Source organism: Protopterus annectens, chromosome 9.part0 (assembly GCF_019279795.1).
Source record: "Protopterus annectens isolate FY-2018-M chromosome 9.part0, PAN1.0, whole genome shotgun sequence".
NCBI lineage: Eukaryota > Metazoa > Chordata > Ceratodontiformes > Protopteridae > Protopterus > Protopterus annectens.
Genome location: NC_056743.1, coordinates 668,940,158 through 668,963,753, shown reverse-complemented (window position 1 = coordinate 668,963,753; position 23,596 = coordinate 668,940,158). Strand labels below are relative to the sequence as shown.

Genomic DNA, 23,596 nt, shown 5'->3' with positions numbered 1-23,596 from the left:
CCATTACCCCGTCCTCTACCCCTAGAGGGGGGTTTCACTACGTGTCTCCTTAAAGGCTCCTTGGGCTTTTCGGAACCACATCTTCCCTCTCCCTTTGACCTTTGGGGTAAGGCCGAGTAGGGGTGGAAAAACAGACTCAGATGGCAGACAGAGTCTTCCCTCCTATTCACAAAGTCAAAAGATTCCCTCACTTTAGGCCCAAAAAGAGATGAGCCATCAAAAGGGGTGCTCACGAATGAAGACTTAAAGGGCTATGAGAAGGAACACAAGCGCATCCAGGAATGTCTTCTGAGAGCAATTCCTGTACCTGCTGCCCTACTCGTCCCATCAGCTGCATATGATATGAGACACATGGACGAGTTCACAATAGAATTTAGGGTAGCAAGCTGGGCGGAAACTTTGTCAGAAGCCCCTGCAGCTACAGTACCCTGAAGAGTATCTCCCAACTCCTTAAGGAGATCTCTTTGCAATCTAGTGATATGGGTCAAATAGTTCAAGGATCCGAGTGTATAAGTCGCTGAACTAAACATGCATTTCCCATATCTATCCATGATCCTGGACTCTCTATTAGGAGGACAGATAGACAAGGAAGTCTCAGACATTTCCTTTTTGGTGGCCGCCACCACCGTGGCATCAACAGGGACTCCTTTGGACAAAAAGGATTAATCTACAGGATATAGGAGCAGAAATAAACTTGTTAGGCCTCCAAGGGACAGGCTCCATGGACTCCGGTGACTCTCACACTCTCCGAGAGACCAGCTGCATGAGCTCATCGAAGGATGGAGACACCCAAGAGGTGGAAAGTTCAGACCCGAAAGCCTTAAGGAGAACTGATTCGTCCTCAGTAGGGCTTTTGCACTGCCAATCACCCCTCTACCTAAGGATCTCTAATATCTCCGCAAAAGAGATACCCTCAGAGGGGGACCGTGGGGACCCTTCTGACTCATCCAAGTCAATGTCAGATGTTAGACTCGTGTGGGGAGTAAGTGTCTCCTCTTGCACAATCTCTTCCTGGGGACCTCCTCAGTGGGAGCCTCTGGGGAGGTCTCATACGAGGCTCAGGGTCTCTACGCTTAGGCAGGACGATGGAAGCAGAAGCGAACACAGGCACTTTGGGGGATGAGGAAGCCAGACCTGGTGTCGAGGATGTCTTGGGGAACAAGCCTCTCCTCATGGCTTCAAAGGCATCATGGCTCCAATGAGAAGGAGTCAACGGACCCGAAGGAACCGCCAGCCCCTCCCACACTGAAGCCGCGAGCTCCGAGCCGGAGGTAGGAGCCGAGCTCATCCAAGCCGAAGCCCCGAGAGGAAGAGTCAGCACCAAGTCGTTGGGGCTATCCTCTCCGGACCCGACAGGAGAGTGTCGGCTCCCAGAGTCCCCGGCCGGCACTGAGGACGTCAGAATAGATGGAACCACGGACACTGCCCGAAAGGCTCCACGAACAGGTCTGCCCCCTCCGGCTCCGAAGGTCTGGTACGGCTCGAAAGAAGAGCAGTCAAGTCTGGGGTAGTGGTCTTCAATTCCGACAACAACTTAGCAAGGCCTGGTGCCCGTAAGAGCTTCTGCACCAATCGGTCCATATCCAAATCCGAAAGGCAGACAGAAGACCTAGAAGAGTGAATGCCGATTGAAGAAGTGGAGATGCAGGTCTCTCAGATACCAGCTCCAATGCTGTGGGGCCAGCTCCGAAACGAAAAGACAGTTGGCTCCGAGGTCTGTGGAGCCGATGTCACAGGATCTTCCAATTTCTTGGACTTTTTGGATAGTTTGGATTCCTTGAGTTCCCAGAGGACTTGGAGGACTTGCTGGCCCCATCCTGGTCACTCAATGCTTCATGAAACGGATACTTCAGCAAGCCTCTGTCAACTAACTTTCTTTGCCTCTCCAATAAAACCCTAGAGGAAAAAGAGTGGCAAATACTGCAAGACTCCTGCAAATGGACAGCTCCTAAATAGTAGACGCACGTTACATGGACATCAGTTACCGACATCTTTTGCCAGCAGCCTGGATACTTTTTAAATCCAGACTTTGGGTGCTTATCCTTGTCCTCAGACATATCCAACAAACAAAATGTCTTAGGCTTAACACAGAAACCAAGCACACACCAGCCTAAGAAAAGACACTCGATATATTAAAGTATCAAGGAACAAACACATACCTAGGCTCTAAAAATACCACACAGTCTAGAAAAAAACCCAAAATTACAACTATGCTCTATCTGTAGCTAACACACAGACTATAAACAATGGCCCAAAAGCAAAGGCCAACGCTAAGCTAAAGGTATATAGGTATGAAAATGCAAAAGAAAGTAGGCCAAAACACGAGGCCGCTAAAACTATGGTAACACACGCAAGAAAAGGGGAGCTTTTAAGAAGCTACACAAGACTACTATACACTAGAAATATTAGAAAAAAAATAGAAATAACTTGCAAACACATGCTTTTTTGTAGAAATATTGGCTCGAGCAAAACTGGAACCTCTGATCAGTGCCGCGGCAAACTAGATCTGGGGTAATTCCACAGTGCATCATGAGATAAGGGGCTTGGTCTCGAGCGACTGGTAAACCTCGAACTTTGCAAACGGCTGTACCTGAGCCGATCCCATCAGTAAAGAATGAACGGCGAGACTGAACAACTTCACACAGGTACTTTCCAAAGCAAAAAATAAAAAAATAAAAATATATGTATATGTATATATATATATATATATATATATATATATATATATATATATATATATATGTGTGTGTGTGTGTGTATTATATATATATATATATATATATATATATATATATATGTGTGTATTATATATACATCCTTCATGTGACTTGATAATATACCCTATTGCCTGCTGAACAGTACTAAACATGAGGTGATAGACCTCCCTTCTTCACCGTTTTAACCAGAGCTCAGCCACTAGATTTGTCCATGAGACATGTTGCAAAGCAGTTGTGATGGTACCTCACATGGGAGGCTTCACCACAGACCCCGGAATCTACAGACCCAGTAGCCTGACCAGTTTTATCTGCAAGGCTTTAGAACTGGTAATAAAGTACAGTTTTGTACCTACCATAAATGTAGATGTTCGAGTGTTCACACTGCTGCAGTCATTACACTTGGGTTATCCTGCCATCAGGCGGTCCCCGCAGTCGGTTATCCTGCCGTCAGGCGGTCCCGTAGTCGGCCAGAGTTCCAAGGTCTTGGTCCAGTTGCTGTCACTCCTTCCCTGACGTCAGTGCGCCAGGGGTATATAAGATGCATCCGACGCCATTTTCTTCAGTTTTTCTTGCCCCAGATGTCAGGTGCCCCCAAGTAGGTAGGCAATACATATTATTAATAAAAAATATACACAAAATAAAAACAATACCTTCAGTTACAAGCAAATACACCACAAAGGTTGAATAGGATAGAAACGCATAGATAAGCCCAGCTAGTTCAGAGGGGATGGAGGGAGGGTAACCTGGACTGCAGCAGTGTGAACACTCGAACATCTACATTTATGGTAGGTACAAAACTGTACTATGTTCATCGTGTTACACTGCTGCAGTCATTACACTTGGGTAGAATCCCAAAGCTAAGGTTGGGTGGCTGGTCTATAAAGAGTTAGGATCGGCTATGAGGCCCTGCAGAACTGCAGTGGCAAATCCTGCTCTGGATTTAGAGTAGAGAGGCAGGTGGTAATGCTTGGTAAAGGTGTGCACTGAACTCCAAGTTGCAGCCTCCAAAATTTCCTTGGTAGGTACTCCTCTGAGAAAGGCTACTGAAGTGGCTGTTGCCCTGGTGGAATGTGTCCTAATGTTATTTGGGACTGATTTTCCATGCTGTGTGTAGCAGTAACGAATACAGTGTCCTATCCATTTGGATATAGTCTGCTTTTGAGATAGCCTTGCCCTGTGATCCTGCAGCATATGCTACAAACAGTTGTGCAGTTTTCCTGAAAGCTTTTGTTTTGTCCAAGTAGAAGCGTAGCTGCCTGTGTATGTCCAAAGAATGCAGAAGTTTCTCCCTTTATTCTGGGGTTTGGATAAAAAGTTGGCAAATGGATGGTTTGGTTAAGAGCCACACTAGATACCACCTTTGGCATAAAGGTAGGGTTTGTCCTTAAAGAAACCCTGTCCTGATGAAAAATTATAAAAGGTTCCACTGCCATTAATGCCTGTAGCTCTGAGACTCTTCGTGCTGAAGTTACTGCCAGGAGCAGAGCTGTTTTCCATGATAAAAATTTTAGATCGGCTGTGTTGGCTGGCTCAAAAGGTGGCAGGGTTAGTTTTTCCAAAACGAAATAGAGGTCCCAAGTTGGTGTTGGTGTTCTCCGGGGCAGTCTTATGTTTTTAGCCCCTCTGAGGTACTGCTTTCGCAAGGGATGAGAGAATAAAGGAGGATCCGTGTTGTAATGTGCTGAAATGCCAGAGGCTTGGATCTTAATTGATGAGAAGGATAGGCCTCTGTCCAGCATCTCAGTTAAGTATTGTAAAATCTCAGGAATGTTTGGAACAAGAGAGTCAAGGCTTTGAGCCTGGTTCCAAGCGCAGAATCTCTTCCATTTGACTGAGTAAGCTTTCCTGGTGCTAAGCCTCCTGGCCTCCAAAATGACATCCATAACCTCTTTATAGAGAGGTGTTGCCTGTTTGACTAATGAATCTGCCATGCAGCCAGGTTTAGGGTTTTGAGCTGACCGTGCAGGATCTGATTGTTTTGTTGAGTCAGAAGGTGTGGAATTTGAGGCAAAATCCATGGTGGGCCTTGAGCTAAGTTCTTTAAGATAGGGTACCAGTGCTGGTGTGGCCAGTCTGGAGCAATCAGGATCATCTGTGGTTTTTCTTGTCTGGCTTTTAGGAGTACCTTTGAAAGGAGAGGCAGTGGCGGGAAGGCATAAACTTTTAGGTTTTTCCAGCTGAACAGAAGAGCATCCACTTTCCATGCTTATTTATGGTAAGTCCTTGTGCAGAACTTTTGTAGTTGGCAATTCAGTGGGGAGGCAAAAAGATCTATGTCTGGGCATCCCCATTTTTGCGTTACCATGCTGAAGATTTGTGGATTCAATTTCCATTCGTGAGGGTCCATGAAATTTCTGCTTAGATCGTCTGCCAGAGTATTTTTCTTCCTTGGCAGGAATTGCGCTTACAGGTGAACTTGATACGTTAGTGCTGTGTTCCACAAGGTCATGGCTTGCCTGCATAGGGGATAAGAATGAGTGCCCCCTTGCTTGTTTATGTACCACATTACTGTGGTGTTGTCTGTCTTTAATAATAATTGTCCTGGATGCAGAAGGTCCTTGAAAGCTGTTAGGGCATTTTGAACAGCCAACATCTCCTTTTGATTGATGTGAAGATGCATCTGGTCTGTGGTCTACTTGCCCTGAATGCATTTTCGTGCCATGTGTGCTCCCCAGGTGTAATCCAAAGCATCTCTTGTTAGAGTCTGCCTGGCTGTGGGTAGGGTAAAAGGCTGACCCTTATTTAGGTGACATGCCTGTGCCCACCATCGAAACTCCTGTTGTAGGTAGGGAATCATTGGTATTACTGCTTCTAAACTGTGAGAGTGTTGAGTCTAAACACTTTTTAGGTACCATTGTAATTTCCTCATATGCAGTCTGGCATATGGTATTAGTAGTATGCAGGATGCCATGAATCCCAGGGCCTGCAGAATTTTTCTTGCAGAGAAATGGGACTTTTTTGCCAGTAGTTGAAAATATTGAGTTAGTTGAACTTGTTTGTCTGGCGTGAGATAAGCCATCTGGGCCGTTGTATTTAAGCTGGCACCCAGGAATATAATCTGTTGTGAGGGCACTAGTTTTGACTTCTTTTCGTTTACTGTGTACCCTAGACAAATTAGCAACCTTTTTACAAATGCCAGATGCTGTAGAAGAATGTCCTTTGTCTCTGCTTGAATGAGGCAGTCGTCCAGATATGGATATATTTGAATTCCTTTTTGTCTGCAAAATGCAATTACTGGTGCCAGGCACTTTGTGAAGACCCTGGGCGCAGTAGATAAGCCAAAGGGCAGTGCAGAGAATTAGTAGTGCATTGTACCAGCTTTGAATCTGAGGTATCTTCTGCAATTTTGTCTGATAGGGACATGCAGGTATGCCTCTGAGGTCCAGAGTAACAAGCCAAGCCTTCTTGCCCAGCATGGGTAGAAGCTGCTGTAATGTCAACATTTTGAATTTCGGAATATCCAGGTAAGTATTTATTTATTTTATTTTATTTTTATTTTATTTTAACATTTGTTGACCGGGAATGTCCGACTAGGTTCCACAGATCCTGTTTTCAGCGGAGGCCCGGGGAGAAATGCTCCAGAAGCATGTCTTTAGAATGCTCTTTAGTATTTAGAATTGAAAGGTCTAGTATGGGCCTCCAGGCCTTGTCCTTTCTGGGGACCAGGAAAAGTCTTGAGTAAAAACCTTGTCCTTGTTCCTGTTGTGGTACTTTTTGAATAGCTGTCATGTGCATGAGGGCTGAAATTTGTTTTTGTGCCACTGCCCATTGATTTTGTGGTAGGTCTGGCATTCCTTTTAGCCTTGGTAAAGTATGAAAGTGGAACCTGTAACCTTGAGACACAATATTCAGAACCCATTTGTCTTGTGTGATTGTTTGCCAGTTTTGAGAAAAAAGTGCTAGTTTTCCCCCTAAAGGGGCTTCCAAAAGGGAAGTGCTTGGCGTACGAAGGGAAAAGTCATTGTGACTGTTTCCTGTAAGTTTGAGACTTGTCCTCACCTCCTTTTGGGGTTGAGGTGCCCCACTGTCGTTGTCTGTCTGAGCCTTGGGGTTGAGATCTGCCTCTTGGGTGTCTGTATCTGCCTCTGTGGCCTGGCCGACACTGGAAAGGACCAATTCTTTGTTGGCCAATTTCTACTAAATCGAGGTGGCTGTACCTGTAAGAAATCCTTGACTGTTTGCATAGATTTAGCTTTATCCTCCATTTTCTTTAACACCTCTTCTGCCTTAACAACAAACAAGGTGGTATGCTGTAAAGGAGCATCCAATAATTTTGCCTTAACATGATCAGGTAAACTCTGTTCTTTTAACCAAGCATGTCTTCGAATCACAGAACCTGTAACTGCGGCTCTACAAAAGGCCTCTAAAGAATCAAAACCACATTGCAGAGTATGTTTTCCCACCTGTTCAACTGCATGCAATAAATCCTGCATTTCTTTACAATCAGGAGCTTCTGAGCTTGCAAGCATTTTCTGTTTTAACTGAGCCATTAAATATTGTTGGTACTTAAGCATGTGAAACTGGCAATTTAAAGCTCTTACTGCTAAAGTTGCAGAAGTGTATACTTTCTTCCCCCATCTATCCAAAGCTCTGGAATCTCTGTCAGAGGGTACTGGATTTTTTGCAATGGAAGCCTTAACCCCTTTTGGACCCTGGGAAATAGTTTCTGGATCAGCAGAAGGGTTTTTATAAAGAAACTTGTGAGAGTCAGGGACTCTATAATATCTATCTGGCTTGGCTGGTGCAGGGGGCAAAGAATAAGGAGATAGGCTGGATTCAGAGAACACATCATCCACAATATCTAGCACAGGCGGAATAGCCAGGGGCCTGTGCTGAGGCAATAAAAGGAAATCCCTGAGCCTTTTCTTGGATTCAGAGTAATCCTGACTTTTCCAGTGGAAATGCTCCCTCATGGTATGTAAAGTTTCCCCAAAAGAATAATCCTCAGGAGGAGAGGCTGAAGGGATAGATTCTTCAGCATCAGAGTCCTCATAGGGGGGTACAGAGTATCCCTCGTCTGAAGAGGAATCAGAGGAAATGGAAACCTGATCAGAGGAATCACAGTCTGTATCCTGCCTAGGTCTTTTCTCAGGAGGGGGATGGGAACCCCTGATTAGAGTAATGAGGTCTTCGGCCATTTTAAGCATCTGTTTCTTAGGCATGGAGGACTGTCCAGGAGAATGCTGTACTTGTTTCTTTGTCTTTAATGGTACTTTTGTCTTGGCTGTTGTTTTAATGGTAAGTTGTGAAGGTCTGAAAACGCTCTCAGAAGCCGATGCCTGCTCAGCGGCTCCGGACCCATCTGAGGGATTAGTTTCTGTAGGCCCAATACCTTCAGTTTCCAGAGGCCTAGTTGTCTCCACGTGGGAGTCGGAGGCGGCCTGTGGCTCGGTAGCTGGTGTCAGGGGCTGCAAAATGCCTCAATGAGAACCGGCGACTGGCCTAGAAGAGGTTTAGTCTGTTTTGGACCTCGGATGCCTGTCTTTATCCTTGTCCTTGCGTTTTTTCGGTATTGCGGTCGTCGGTTGATCCGACGGCATAGTATAATTGAACCTTCGGCCAAAGTAGTGCAAAGCAAAATCAAAACGTCTTTTTATAGTGCGTTTGTTAAATCTAGCACAAAACCGACAACTAGTGACGTCGTGATCAGGGCCTAGGCATGGAATACAGTATGAGTGGAAGTCCTTATGAGGTATTTGCTTCCCACAAGAAATACAATTATTAACTTTTTCTGATATCGGTCTGAGGCAAGAAAAAAGTTTCCCCAACGGGGTACTTAGCTTTATTGAAGACTTCGGATCTGAAATTCGACTTCGAAAATCTCAGGAGTCAGCCGACTGGCACTTGCGAACTGCTTCTGCTTCGGGCACCGCACGGCAAGAAAGACTGAAGAAAATGTCGTCAGATGTATCTTAAATACCCCTGGCGCACTGACGTCAGGGAAGAAGCGACAGCAACCAACGCCGGACCAAGACTTTGGAACTCTGGCCAACTGCGGGACTGCCTGATGGCAGGATAACAGACTGCGGGACCGCCTGATGGCAGGATAACCCAAGTGTAATGACTGCAGCAGTGTAACATGATGAACATCTAACCTAGTACACTATGACACTAAATCTTATGAGACTTTACCCCTACCACTTTGGCTTTAAGGGTAGAGCCTTGTCTAATGAATCACAGTCCAGCCATCCATACGGCATACAGTCCTCACAAAAACATTTGACACTATACCATGTGCTACCATTATCAAGCTAAATGAGCTCCAAAATGACAGCTATGTTGTTAGGTGGATACCAAATTGGCAAAGGGACAGAATCCACACAGTGAGGGTAACAGATGCATCTTCAGAGTATGAAGGTAACTAGTGGAGTCCCAAAGGGATCCACAGTAAGGCATCTAATACTTGGCACATACTTCGTTGATCTCCAAATCAAAAACAGGGATCTCTGGTTAACCAAATAAATGACTGTAAACCAGGCATGAATCTCAAACACCTTTCCGACATGCAGATGCTAAAATGTGAATTTACACTAATAGCTGGTGTACTGAAAATGGGGTAAAACTAAGTGCTAAGAAGTACAATACTATCACATTTCATAAACTACCCCTTGAACCAGCACACAGTAGAGAAAAAAAAAAACATTCCAATATAATGATGATGGTGAGACAGACCTTGGAACATTGGTAGAAAATTCCCACTCCTTTGATCATAATGTTGCAAAAAAGAAGTTATGTACTAACCATAATGTTCCATGTTTGTTGTCCATAATCTCGCCTTCATTCTTGATGGTTGGGTTCAGAAAGTACAGTTTTGTACCTACCATAAATGTAGATGTCCGAACAGGATAGCATCTGCAGTCCTAACAAATGGGTTGTCCTGTCGTCAGGCAGCCCTTCGGTCGGCCGGATTCCAAAGTCTGGGTCTGGCCTCGGCTGGTGTCGCACTTCACCCGACGTCATCTCTGCTGGTCTTCGGGTATAAAGGCATCAGCCAACGCCATTTTCCTCACTGTTTCTTGCCCCAGATGCCAGTAGCCCTCTTGGATAGCTAAATTTTTGGGTAAATGCCAATGTTTCCCAAAAAGTAGAAGGCAAACACAAAAATATACATGTATGTACATATATACAAACAAATACACCATAAGAGATCCCCCCAGCTAGCTATTAGGTGGGCAATACCCTAAGAGTACCACAGAGGGGAAGGAGGGTGGGTAATCCTGACTGCAGATGCTATCCTGTTCGGACATCTACATTTATGGTAGGTACAAAACTGTACTATGTCCTTCAAGGATGCATCTGCAGTCCTAACAAATGGGTAGAATACCATAGCCAAACTAGGGGAGGAGGAATAAGAATTATGGTGTAGTTAGGATCCCTTGCAACACAGCAGTGGCAAACCCTGCTCGGGATCTAGAGTATAGAGATAAGTTATAATGCTTGGCAAATGTATGCACGGAGGTCCAAGTAGCCGCCTCAATAATGTCCTTGGTAGCCACTCCTCGTAAGAAGGCTGTGGTAGTGGCTGTAGCCCTTGTAGAATGAGGCCTTATGTTCTGTGGAATTTGCTTTCCATGATAGGAGTAACAGAATCTTATGCAATTTCCTATCCACTTTGAGATTGCCTGTTTGGAAATTGCTTTTCCTTCCCTTCCTGTTGCATAGGCTACTAGGAGCTGGTCAGTTTTTCTATTGCCCTTGGTTCTGTCCAGGTAGTAGCGCAACTGTCTATGTACATCCAAGGTATGCAGCAGTCTTTCCCCTTTGTTCTGTGGATTGGGAAAGAAGGTAGGTAGGTGGATTGCCTGGTTTAGAGACACTCTGGATACCACCTTAGGCATAAATGTAGGATTAGTTCTCATGGACACTCTATCTTGATGGAAGATTAGGAAGGGTTGCACTGCCATTAAAGCCTGTAGTTCCGAAACCCTTCTTGCTGAAGTAATTGCCAGTAGGAAAGCAGTTTTCCAGGATAGGTGTTGAAGATCTGCTGTTGCTGCTGGTTCAATGGAGGGAGTGTCAATTTTTCTAGCACAAAATTCAAGTCCCATGCTGGTAATGGTGGTTTCCTAGGAGGTTTTACATTCTTAATTCCTCTGAGGAACTGCCTGAGTAGAGGATCTTGAGAAGACAGGGGGATAGAGGCTGTATTCTGCAGAAATAGCTGATGCATGTATCTTGATGGAGGAATAGGACAGGCCAGTATGTAGGAGCTCTGCCAAATACTCCAGGATGTTGGCAATATCTACCTTTGACACATCTTTCCCTCTTTCCGTACTCCAAATGACAAACCTTTTCCATTTTCCTGCATAGTTCCTTCTAGTAGAAGGTCTGCGGGCCTCCAGGATAATGTCTTTAACCCTTTGGGATAAATCTGGGTTGGATGCTCTTATGTAATGTTCCAGGCAGTGAGTTGCAGAGTTTTCAGGTTTGGATGCAAGATGTTGTAGTTGCTCTGAGTCAACATCAAAGGAATCAGGGGTAGAGTCCACGTTCCCCCCCGGGACATGCTCCTCAGTAATGGATACCAATGTTGTCTTGGCCAATTTGGAGCTATCAGAATTATCCTTGGACGTTCCTCTGATTTTCAGTAGTACCTTGTGCATCAAAGGAAGGGGTGGAAATGCATATGCTGTCTGGCCTTTCCAATTGAAGGATAGAGAGTCCACCTTCCAAGCAAGAGGGTGGTATGTCCTTGTGCAGAATTTGTTGAGCTGATGATTGAGTGGGGATGCAAATAGGTCTGTTTGTGGCATTCCCCATTTCTTTGTGATGGCTTTGAAGATGTCCGGCTGTAGCATCCATTCGTGAGCATCCGAGGTAGTTCTGCTTAACATGTCTGCTAGGATGTTTTCTTTTCCCGGTACAAATATTGCCTGTAATTGAATGTTGTAGCTCAGAGCCACATTCCACAGGTCCAGAGTCATTCGGCATAGGGGGGATGAATGCGTGCCTCCCTGTTTGTTGATGTACCACATGACTGTGGTGTTGTCTGTCCTTATCATCAATTGGCCCTCTTTGAGGAATGGTCTGAAATTCTGGATTGCTAGTTTTACTGCCAGCATTTCTTTTTGATTTATGTGCAGGTGTAGTTGTTCTGGAGTCCATAAGCCTTGAATGCACTTGTCCAGCATGTGTGCCCCCAACCGAGGTCTGAGGCGTCCGTTGTGATGGTTTGGCTTGCTTGAATGTTGTGGAAGGACAAGCCTGGGTTTGCCTGGCATGTCTGAGCCCACCATAGGAACTCTTGTTTCAGGCATGGGATTAGTGGTATTTCGGTTTCTAAGCTGTGCTTGTGTTGAGACCATAAATTCTTTAGGTACCACTGTAGCTTTCTCATATGTAGTCTGGCATGAGGGACCAAGATTATGCAGGATGCCATGAAACCCAAGGCCTGCAGTACTTTCCTTGCTGTTAGTATGTTCTGCTTTGCTAGTGCCAAGAAGTACAGAGGAAGTTGTTCTTGTTTTTCTGCAGTTAGGAATGCCCTCTGTTTTACTGAGTCCAATTCTGCTCCCAAGAATGTTATTGTCTGGGATGGTACCAGTTTTGACTTTTTTAGATTCACTGTGTATCCCAGGGCTTGTAGTAAGCAAATGACTCTTTGTAAGTCTTGTGTCAGCTTGCTTTTGTTGTCCGCTTGTATCAGGCAGTCGTCCAGGTATGGATAAATTTGGATTCCCTGAAGCCTGCAATGAGCGATTACTGATGCCAGGCATTTCGTGAACACTCTGGGCGCAGTAGATAAGCCAAAGGGCAATGCTGAGAATTGATAATGCTCTGATCCTGCAAGAAATCTGAGGTATCTTCTGCAAACTGGTCGTATGGGGACGTGCAGGTATGCCTCCTTGAGATCTAGAGTTACCAGCCAATACTCCTTGCCCAGCATGGGAAGAAGTTGGTGTAGGGTCAGCATTTTGAATTTTGGAACGATGATGAATGTGTTTAAAGCGGACAGGTCGAGAATAGGTCTCCAACTGTTCTCTTTTCTTGGTACTAGGAAGAGTCTGGAGTAAAATCCCTTGCTCTGTTCTGTAGGTGGTACCCTTTCCACAGCTCTCATCTTTGTTAATTGAGCTATTTGTTTTAGGGCTTCTGACTTTTGATTTGGTGGCAGGTTTGGCATTCCTCTTTTGCTGGTAAGGTGTGGAAATGAAACCTGTAGCCTTGGTCTATAGTTTGCAAAATCCAGTTGTCTCTTGTGATATAGTGCCAGTTTTTTGAAAATAAGGCTAACTTTCCGCCTAAGAGTGCTACCATTTGTTCCCTGGTAGGCGGTGTTAGAGCCAAGTCACTGTGATTGTCCTGTTGCAGTGGCAGTGGTTGTATCTGTGCCTCGTTGGTTATTGCCTTGCCACTGGCGCCCCTGTAGGCACCTCCTCTGGATTGATTTCTGCCTCTGGAACGTCTATTCCTGCCTCTCTGATATTTAGAGGAGTCTGGAAAGGACCAATTTTTGGAAGGCCAGTTCCTGCTGAACCTTGGGGGCTGTACCTGTAAGAAATCTTTAACTGTTTGTACAGATTTTGCCTTCTCTTCCATTTTCTTCATTACTTGTTGGGCAGGAGAACCGAATAGACTGACCTTGTCCATAGGAGCATCTAATAGCTTTGCTTTAACATGATCCGGCAAGACCTGCTCTTTCAACCATGCATGCCTTTTTATAACTGTGCCAGTCATGGCTGATCTAAATGAAGCCTCCAGTGCATCATAGCCACATTTTAAAGAATGGTTACTAACCTGCTGAATGTTATTCACCATTTCTAGAACATATTTCTTATCTAAGGAATCATCAGAGGACAGTTTCTTAGTTAACTGATCAAGCATAAACTCTTGGTATTGGATCATATGAAACTGACAGTTCAAAGCTCTAGCTGAGAGAGTAGCGGAGGTGTATACTTTTTACCCCATCTCTAAGGACCTGGATTCCCTATCAGAAGGGAGAGGGTTTTAGCTGAGGTCGGCTACTGCCTTAGGCCCCTGGGAGATAGTCTCGGATCTGCAAAAGGAGCCTTGTATAAGTGGTGATGAGTGTCCGGTACCCTGTAGAACCTGTCGGGCTTAGCAGGGGCTGGAGGTAAAGTATCAGGAGCAGTGCAAACATCATTAAATGCATCATCCACAACAGGAAGAACTGGAGGTATTGCTAAGGGCCTATGTTGTGGTAAGTGTAAAAGGTCCTAAGCCTTTTCTTGAATCTGAGAAATCTTGTCCCTGCCATTGGAATTGCTCTCGATGGCATGTAAGGTTTCCCCAAAGGAAAATTCCTCTGGTGGAGAGGCAGAAGGAATAGATTCTTCAGCATCAGAATCTTCATAAGTAGAAAGAGGAGCCTCTGGATGGTCTGTAATGTCTGAGTCATCAGAAGAGTCATCTGAGGAGCCTGGCTCAGGGGCTCTGCTCTAGGTCTCTTTTCCGGTGGTTGTGAGGCCCTGTCTGGGTGAGATTGGGATCCCCTTATTAGAGAGATGAGATCCTCTGCCAGAGTAAGCATTTGTGAACTGGAGCTGGGCCTGTGAGAGGGGGGCTTAACAGGCACTGATTTAGCAGTTTTGGCTGCTTTAGCCCTGGCAAAGGCCTTTATAGACATGGCTGCAGGAGGCCTAGCAGCACCACGTGCTGGGGTAGAGACATCCAAAGGGATGGTGTCCGATAACTCTAGAGAAACCACATTAGAAGGCAAATTTTCAGAGGCCGATTCAGCTAGGGTAGAAGGGGCCTCGGTAGTAGTCATGGATTCGGCTGTAGATTGAACCGTTTGCTCGGTTTTGGCCGAAACAGAGACACTCGCGGTTTGCTTTACCGTGGTTTCGGCCGAAACCGCGGACCGTGAGTGTCGGTCCTTTTCTTTGCGTTTCTTAACAATTTGGGAAGTCGGAGGATCCGACGGCATAATGTACGCAAAGTCTGAGCCGAAAAACTGTTCAGCAAACTCCGACCGACGCCTAAGCATTCGTCGGTTGAAGGAAGCACAGGCTAAACAAGCTGCTACGTCGTGGTCTGGGCCTAAACAAGGTAAGCAGTAAGAGTGGAAATCTTTATGAGGTATTTGTTTCCCACAAGTTAAACAGTTATTTACTTTTTCTGACATCGGCTGAGGCAAGAAAGAGTCCCCAACGGGGTACTTAGCTTTTAGAAGTCTTCGAAGTTGTATTCGGTAGTATTAATCTCTGGATCTGACCGACCGGCACTTGCGAACAGCTTCTGCTTCGGGCGCCACGCGGCAAGAAAGACTGAGGAAAATGGCGTCGGCTGATGCCTTTATACCCGAAGACCAGCAGAGATGACGTCGGGTGAAGTGCAACACCAGCCGAGGCCAGACCCAGACTTTGGAATCCGGCCGACCGAAGGGCTGCCTGACGACAGGACAACCCATTTGTTAGGACTGCAGATGCATCCTTGAAGGACATCCAAGTACCAGTTTCGACTCGGCCACATACTAAAGCTCAAGAATTTTTACTGGCTCGAGGCTACACCATATCCCATGATGCCTAGCGACCGTTACCCAGATCTCATTTGTAAGTACCAATCACTAGATTATCTAACCCACAATGGTAAATACAATAATCTCTGTCCATGTCTCATGAGGCAAGAAGGGAAGCAGAGAAAGTACAGTTGTGTACATTTTCCATAAATGTAGATGTTAAGAGTGTATTCACTGTTGCAGTCATCACATTTGTGTTATCTGCTTGCAGTAGCCCTCAGTCGGCCTGATTATCAAAGTCTTGGGTCCAACGTTGGTTGCTCTCTCATCTTCTATGACGTCAGGTAGTCAGGGGTATAAAGCATGCAGCCGATGCTATTACATCAGTTTTGTTCTCCCTAATGGGAAGCAATTAAATATATATATATATATATATATATATAAATACATACATATATATATATATATATATATATATATATATATACACACACACACACACACACACACACACACACAAGGTTACACCTCCAACAAAAAAGCAAATACACCAAAAAGCTTTAAGCATAATAAAAAGGAATAGAGGTATAGCCAAAAGAAGTCAGGGAGCTGGAGGGAGGGTAACCAGGACTGCAACAGTGAATACACTCGAACACCTACATTTATGGTAAGTGTACACAACTGGACTATTTTCTTCGTATTTCACTGTTGCAGTCATTACATTTGGGTAGATTCCCAAAGCTAAGGATGGAAGGAGGAAATTAGATAGCATTAGGAAAAGCTATGAGGCCCTGCAAGACTGCAGTGGCAAAGCCAGCTCTGGATTTAAAGAAAATTAGTAAATGGTAATGCTTGGTGAAAGTATGTACAAAACTCCAGGTAGGGGCAACCTCTGAGAAAGGCTGTAAAAGTAGATGCAGCCCTGGTTGAATGTGGTCTTATCCCCTGTGGGATAGGTTTTCCATGGTGCTTACAGAAGAAATTAATGCAATGGCCTTATCCATTTAGAAATGGTTTGCTTTGAAATGGCCTTCCCCTCTGCCCCTGCAGCAAATGCCACCAGCAGCTGCTCAGATTTCCGGAGAGGTTTAGTCCTATCCTAGTAAAATGTAAGTTGTCTGTGCACATCTAAGGAGTGCAGTATATGTTCTCCTTTGTTCTGTGGGTTACAAAAGAAGGTTGGGCAAATGAATGGACCGAGTAAGAGCCACACTGGATACTACCTTGGGCATGAAGGAGGGATTGGTCCTGAGGGACACCCTGTCCGCATGAAAGATGATGAAAGGCTCCACTGCCATAAGGGCTTGTAATTCAGACACCCTTCTTGCTGAAGTGATGGTTAAAAGGAAGGCTGTTTTCCAAGAAAGGAATTTCAACTCTGCATTTGCAGCTGGCTCAAAAGGAGGTAGAGCGAGTTTTTCCAATACAAAGTTAAGGTCCCAGGCTGGAGTTGGGGTTTTCCTGAGTGGTCTTAAGTTTTTGGCCCCTCTGAGGAACTTGCTTGAGCAGTGGATGAGAGAAGAGGGATGGTTCTGTGTTGTAATGAGCTGAAATGGCTGAGGCGTGAATTTTGATAGAAGAAAAGGAAAAGGCCTTTGTGAAGCATTTCAGTTAAGTATTGAAGAATCTGAGGTAAATTGGGCGCTGCTGTGCCCATCCCCTGAGTTTGGTTCCAGGAACAGAATCTTTTCCATTTTTCAGCATAAGATTTTCTAGTACTAGGCCTCCTTGCCGCCAGAATGATATCCAACAATTCTTTACTGAGGGATGGTAACAGAGAGCTCAGGTAATTAGCCAGGCTGCCAGGTTCAGGGTTTGAAGCTGAGTGCAGAATCTGGCCCTCCTGCTGGGACAGCAGGGGTAGGGTTCTGAGGCAGGTGCCATGGTGCCAGCAGTGACACTGCACAAGAGGGGGTACCAGTGTTGGCGTGGTCAGTCTGGTCAATCAATATCGTCCTTGGTTTGTCTTGTTTGATCTTTAGTAGTACCTTGGAGAGGAGAGGCAGAGGAGGAAAGGCATAAACTGATAGATTTTTCCAGGTGAAGAACAGGGCATCCACTTTCCAAGCTTGTTTGTGGGGAGTCTTGTGCAGAAATTGTCCTATTGGTAGTACTGGGGGGAGGCAAACAAGTCTATCTCTGGGCTCCCCCATTTGTTTATCAACATGTTGAATGTCTTTGGTTCCAGTTTCCACTCGTGTGGGTCCATGAGATTTCTGCTTAGTTCGTCTGCCAGTGTTTAGCTTTCCTGGCAGGAATTGAGCCTGTAGGTGCTCTTGGTAGCTCAAGGCTGTTTTCCAAAGAGCCATGGCTAGTCTGCAGATGGTATGAGTGGGTTCCTCCCTGCTTAAGCAACACATAACAGTAGTGTTGTCCGTCTTTACCATTAATTGTCCTGGAAGAATGTGGTCCTTGAAGGCTGTCAGAGCATTCTGTACAGCTAACATTTCTTTTTGATTGATATGCAGGTGCATTTGAATTGGGTTCCATTTGCCCTGAATGCAATTCCCTGCCAAGTGAGCCCCCCATGCATAGTCTGGTGCATCTGTTGCTAGGGTTAAGGGCAGCAGGGGGTAGAGTGAATGGCAGTCCCTTGTTTTGGTGGCAGGCCTCTGCCCACCAAAGGAATTTAACTGTAAGCAAGGTATGACAGGAATCATTGCTTCTAGATTCTGAGAATGTTGACACCATAGGCTTTTTGGATACCACTGTAGTTTCCTCATATGCAGTCTTGCATATGGAATTAGGAGAATGCAGGAGGCCGTGAACCCTAGGGCTTGCAATATTTGTCTTGCAGATAGCAGGGTCTTTGTGGCCATTAGTTTGAAGTAAGCTGCCAAATTAACTTGCTTCTCTGGCGTGAGGAAAGCCATCCAGGAAGTTGTGTTCAAGCTTGCTCCCAGGAATACACTTTGTTGGCAGGGTACAAGATGTGATTTATTTTCGTTTATGGTGTACCCCAGAGAAGTTAGCACTTTTTGTACAAAGGCCAGATGATTCAATATGTCCTGGTTTTCTGCCTGAATTAGACAATCGTCCAAGTAGGGGTATACTTGAATATTTCTTTGCCTGCAAAATGCAATGACTTGAGCTGGCACTTTGTGAATATCATGGGTGCAGTAGATAAGCCAAAGGGCAGTGCAGAGAACTGATAGTGCATGAAGCCTGCTTTGCAACGTAGGTATCTTCTGCAAGATTCCCTGATTGGGATGCGCAGGTAGGCTTCCTTTAAATCCAGTGTTGCCAACCAGGCATTTTTGCCTAGCATAGGAAGCAACTGGTGAAGAGTTAGCATCTTGAATTTTCGGATCACCAAAAAAGTGTTTAGGATAGAGAGGTCCAGGATAGGAGGCCAGGAGTTCTTGTCTGGGCACCAGGAAAAGTCTTGAGTAGAAACCATGTCCCCTTTCCTCTTCTGGGACAGTTTGAATAGCCCTTATACTTAGAGAGAGAACTTGCTTCTGCCCAGTGATTTGGGGGTAGATCTGGCCAACCGTTTGGGATTGCTAAAGTGTGGAAGTGGAATCTGTATCCTTGGGAAACTATATGTAAAACCCATTTGTCCTGGGTAATGAGTTCCCAGTTTTTTGCCTGCAGAGCAATCTTTCCCTCTAAAGGATCAGTCAGTTGAGAAGGGCTTGGAAGCTTTAAAGTTAGGTCATTGAGACAGTTTACCATAGGGGGGAGTCTTACTACTCCCTGCTTTGGAAGTGAGAGCCCCCCCCACTGCTTAGACCTGTGCGCACCTTGGGACTGAAGCCTGGGTATTCTGCTGGTTCTGGGTTTGTACTGAGAAGGCCTGGAAGAAGCAGGAAAGGACCAATTCTTAGAGGGCCAATGCCTACTAAATCTTGGAGGCTGTACTTGCAGGAAATCTTTAACAGTTTGCATAAATTTAGCTTTTTCCTCCATCTTTTTAAGTACCACTACTGCTTTGCTGCCAAACAGGCGGTCCTGGTTTAAGGGAGCATCCAGCAATTTAGCTTTAACATGATCTGGCAAAGATTGCTCCTTAAGCCAAGCATGCCTTCTAAGCACAGACACAGTGACAGCAGCCCTGCAAGATGCCTCTAGTGAATCAAAAGCACATTGCAAAGTATGTTTTCCAACTTGTTCAGCAGAATGCATCAAATCCTGTAAATCCTTATTTTCAGCACAGTCCGGAATCAACATCATTTTCTGTTTAAGCAATCCAATAATATGCTGCTGATACTTTAACATAAGAAACTGGCAGTTTAAGGCCCCAATGGCAAAGGTTGCAGAAGTGTATACCTTCTTTCCCCATCTATCCAGCGCCCTGGAATCTCTATCAGAGGGAGTAGGATTTTTGGCAGTAGTAGCCTTAATGCCCTTGGGTTCCTGTGAAATGGTCTCAGGATCCGCAGTAGGATTTTTAAGGAGGAACTTGTGAGAGTCAGGAACCCTGTAATATGTCTGGTTTTCTGGGAGCAGGAGGTAAGGAGTCAGGAGCCAAGCTAGATTCTGAAAAGGCATCAACAACAATGTCCAGTACAGGGGGGATAACTAAAGGCCTGTGTTGGGGCAAGAGTATGAAATCCCTAAGCCTCTTTTTAGAATCAGAGTAATCCTGGCTTTCCCAGCAAAAATGTTCAATAAGAGTATGCAAGGTTCACCAAAAGAGAAATCCTCTGGAGGGGAAGCAGGGGGAATAGAGTCCTCTGCATGAGAATCCTCATAGGTAGATGAGGGTAAATCCTGTTCATCAGGGGAAACAGAAAATTCAGAATCCTGATCAGAAGAATCATAAGCAAATTCAGTCCTAGGTCTCAGAAGGGGAAGGTTGGCTTCCCCTGATTAAAGTAATAAGGTCTTCAGCCATTCTTACCATTTGTTTTTTAGGCATAGAGGCCTGACCATGCAGTCTGGGCGTCGGTTTTCTAGGCATGGATCGAGTTTTTGGCCTTGAAGAAGAAGAAGATGGCATCTGTTTAATAAGCAAGTCAGTAGGCCTGAGTACACCCTCAGAAGCTGGTGCCTGCACAACGGCTCAGGACCCATCTAAGGTAGAGACATCCGCAGGTTCCACAGTTGAAGCATCTCGCGGCATACCGGACGCCGAATGGGTCTCAGTAGAGGCCTGCGAATCTGAAGTAGCGGGTATCAGGGGCTGCGAAAGCGCCTGAGTACCGGCGAACTGGCGACTAGGTTAAGAGAAGCTTTGTCGGCAGCTTGGGACCTAGGCGGCCTATGTCTTTATCTTTGCGTTTTTTTCGGAATGTCAGTGGTCGGATGGCTTACTGAAGCCATATCTGGGTAACTGAACAGAGTACCAAAATATTTAGAAGCGTAAATATACTGACGATGAATAGTTTGTTGTTTAAATAAGGCACAAAACCGACAGCGAGGTACGTTGTGGTCAGGGCCTAGGCAAAGAATATAGTACGAATGAAAATCTTTATGAGGCATTTGCTTTCCACAAGGAAATACAATTATTGACTTTTACTGACATCGGTTTAGAGCAAGAAAATGTTTCCCCAATGGGGTACTTAGCTTTAGTTGAAGACTTCGGTTCTGAAACTCAAAAATTAAAATTTCAGGAGTCGGCCAACAGGCACTTGCGAACTGCTTCTGCTTCAAGCACCCCACAGCAAGAAAGACTGATGTAATGGCGTCAGCTGCATGCTTTATTCCTCTGACTACCTGACGTCATGGAAGATGAGACAGCAACCGAACAGGACCCAAGACTTTGATAATCAGGCCGACTAAGGGCTATTGCAAGCAGATAACCCAAATGTGATGACTGCAACAGTGAAACACAAAGAACATCTTATGACCGATTCCGAAAACTTCCTCTTGATCCTCCAGGAAGGGGGAAAGAGGGTGGGATACAAGAATGAAGGTGAGATTAGGGACAACAAACATGGAACGTTATGGTGAGTACATAACTTCTTTATGCTATGTTGGCATCTCACCTGTGTGCCCTGTTCAATCACAGCCTCACCTCAGGCTTTGTCCCTACCAAATGGCGCAATGCTACAGTCATCCCTTCTCCACAAAGGAGGAGCGACTACAGTCCCTGGGAACTACTGCCCCATTAGCCTGAAGAGTCTGATATGCAAAGCTATGGAACGCATCATGGACCTAAAACAAGGATATAGGGAATTTCCAAACTCTGGTTCCCACACAGTTTGGTTTTGTGAATGGTATAACATACCTGCTCAACTTGGTCGACTACTCAGTCAGTCACCAGAGCTGTGGATGAAGGCAAGGTGCTTCATATAGCCTACCTTGATCTGGCCAAGGCTTTTGATACCATTCCCCACTCAGGAATCATAGAAAAACTCATTAAGCTTGGCATCATCCCCCAATAGGTGGGTTGCAAACTGGCTCACAGAACACACAGTGTGAAAGCAGCTGACTCCAAGTCAGACTGCCAACTAGTCACGAGTGGAGTCCCACAGGGTTCGGTCCTTGGTCCTTCTTCTGTTTGGTATCTACTTCTCTGAAATCCAGGCCAACAAGAAGGGACTCTGGCTGACAAAGTTGGCAGATGACTGCAAGTTGGGAGCTATTAACTCCCCAAGTGATGTTGATATCCTACAGAATGGCCTCACTTTGACCAAAACTTGTGTCAGAACCATGGCCTTTAGCTCAATGCCAAAAATTCTGTCATCCCCTTTGGGGAAAAAACAGTTCCCATGAATTACCACATTGATAGTAGTCCACTGAAAACAGAAGGTGTTATGAGAGATCTGGGAACACAGACCGACAGCAACTTCTCTTTTGATCACCACATTGCCACTGTGGTCAGAATGTCCTATGTGTCACATTTCATTACCAAGGGTTTTGCATCCAGGAAGAAAAAGGTCATTGTCTCCCAATACTCTTCCCTCATTAGACCAGTCAGAGTACAATGCCAGATTTGGCATGTACCTCAATAGACACCTGCAATAACTGGAGAGGCTGCAAAAGTACCTCACAAAGAGGATCCTGGGCCTTAAACACTTGCCCTATATGGACAAACTCAAAAAAACTATTCTCTGTCTCATATCGCCTGCTTAGAGGCGATATCTGCTTGACTTACAAAGCCATGTCTGACCCAGCTCTGTTAGAAATGCTACTTCTAAAGAAATCCCAATCCCTCTGCACGACACGCTCCAGAGACCTCAACCTCATTACCAAAATTAACAGAACATGCTGCAGGGACGAGTTCATAACCCAGAGACTACCCATGCTATGGAACAGACTTCCTATACATGTCAAGCAGCGCACCTCGCTGACACTCGTCAACAAAAATCTTGGAGAGTGGATGGAAAACAGAAAATTCACCCTGGGGAATAACTCCAGTGACTCTACTCGACAGAGGCACTGGGAACTAAGGTCGGTGGCACTATGCCAGGGTAATTCTATGGCTAGGCTTGTGAAGGCCCCATGGCCATTAGTCTAGTTCACACTTATGAACCTATGTTGTCTTATCTCACCTTCATTCTTGATGGTTGGGACAGCATCCCCAGCACCTCCTTTCTCAGGTGACTCAAGGGAATAAACTCTTTAGAACAGTGGAACCAAAGGAAGCCCTGTTCCAGGAGGCCATGTCTACTTTGCAATGAGTGATAAAGGTATGAGGGTTGACCCATGTGGCTGCAGCACAAATAGAATCCAAAGGTAGTCTGGCTTGAAAGGCAGTGGAAGTCGACATAGCTCTAGTCGAATGGCCTCGGATTTTTCCTGGCAGCTGCTTATGCTGAGTACTATATGCATAAGTAATGCCGTCTGTAAGCCATTTGGATAAAGTGACTTGAAACTGAAGTTCCTTTTCTATTCTTTGAGAATGAGACAAATAATTGGCCCAACTTTCTAAACTCCTTTGTCCTGCGTAAGAAGCAGCGTAACTGCCTATGGACATCCAATTGATGAAGCTTATATTCTGCCCAGTTGCCATAGTTGGGAAAAAAGATGGGTAGTTCAATAGGCTGATTTAAATTGGACTCAACATACTTTGGGCAGAAAGGAAGGATTAGTTCTAAGAGCGAGACTGTCTTTGTGGAAGATCAAATAGGGAGGACGGATAGATAGAGCTTGCATTTTTGAAACCCTCCTAGCCGAAGTAATGGCTGTTAAAAAGATAGTCTTCCATGATAACTTTAGTGGACAAGAGGAAGCTGGGGACATGTCTGGAAGCCTGGCTAACATGGGAAATGGAGAAACCAAGCGGTCAGCTTGAGGGTTTGAAAAGAGGGATGGAGCATTCCTGATTGATTAGTCAGAAAATCTGGTACTGGGTCCAGGATACAAGGCTCATCCTGGAGATGGGGCCATAGGAAGGAGAACCATATCTGACAAGGCCAGTACGGAGCGATGAGAATTAGCCTGCAACTCAACGATTTGGCTTTCTGAAGAACTTTGGGTATTAGTGGAAATGGGGTGAAATGCATAAAGTCATCCCCGGGGGCCAATCATGGACAAGTGCATCCCTTGGTGACTCCCCTGGAGGGGG

The 23,596-nt window shown here is 45.3% G+C and overlaps 1 protein-coding gene across 1 annotated transcript in view; it reads right to left on the bottom strand.

Annotated features, from left to right (window-relative positions):
- PRRC2A (proline rich coiled-coil 2A) overlaps window positions 1-23,596 on the bottom strand; it is a 3,202,076-nt gene that overhangs the window by 619,458 nt on the left and 2,559,022 nt on the right. The gene's annotated exons all lie outside the window — the stretch shown is intronic.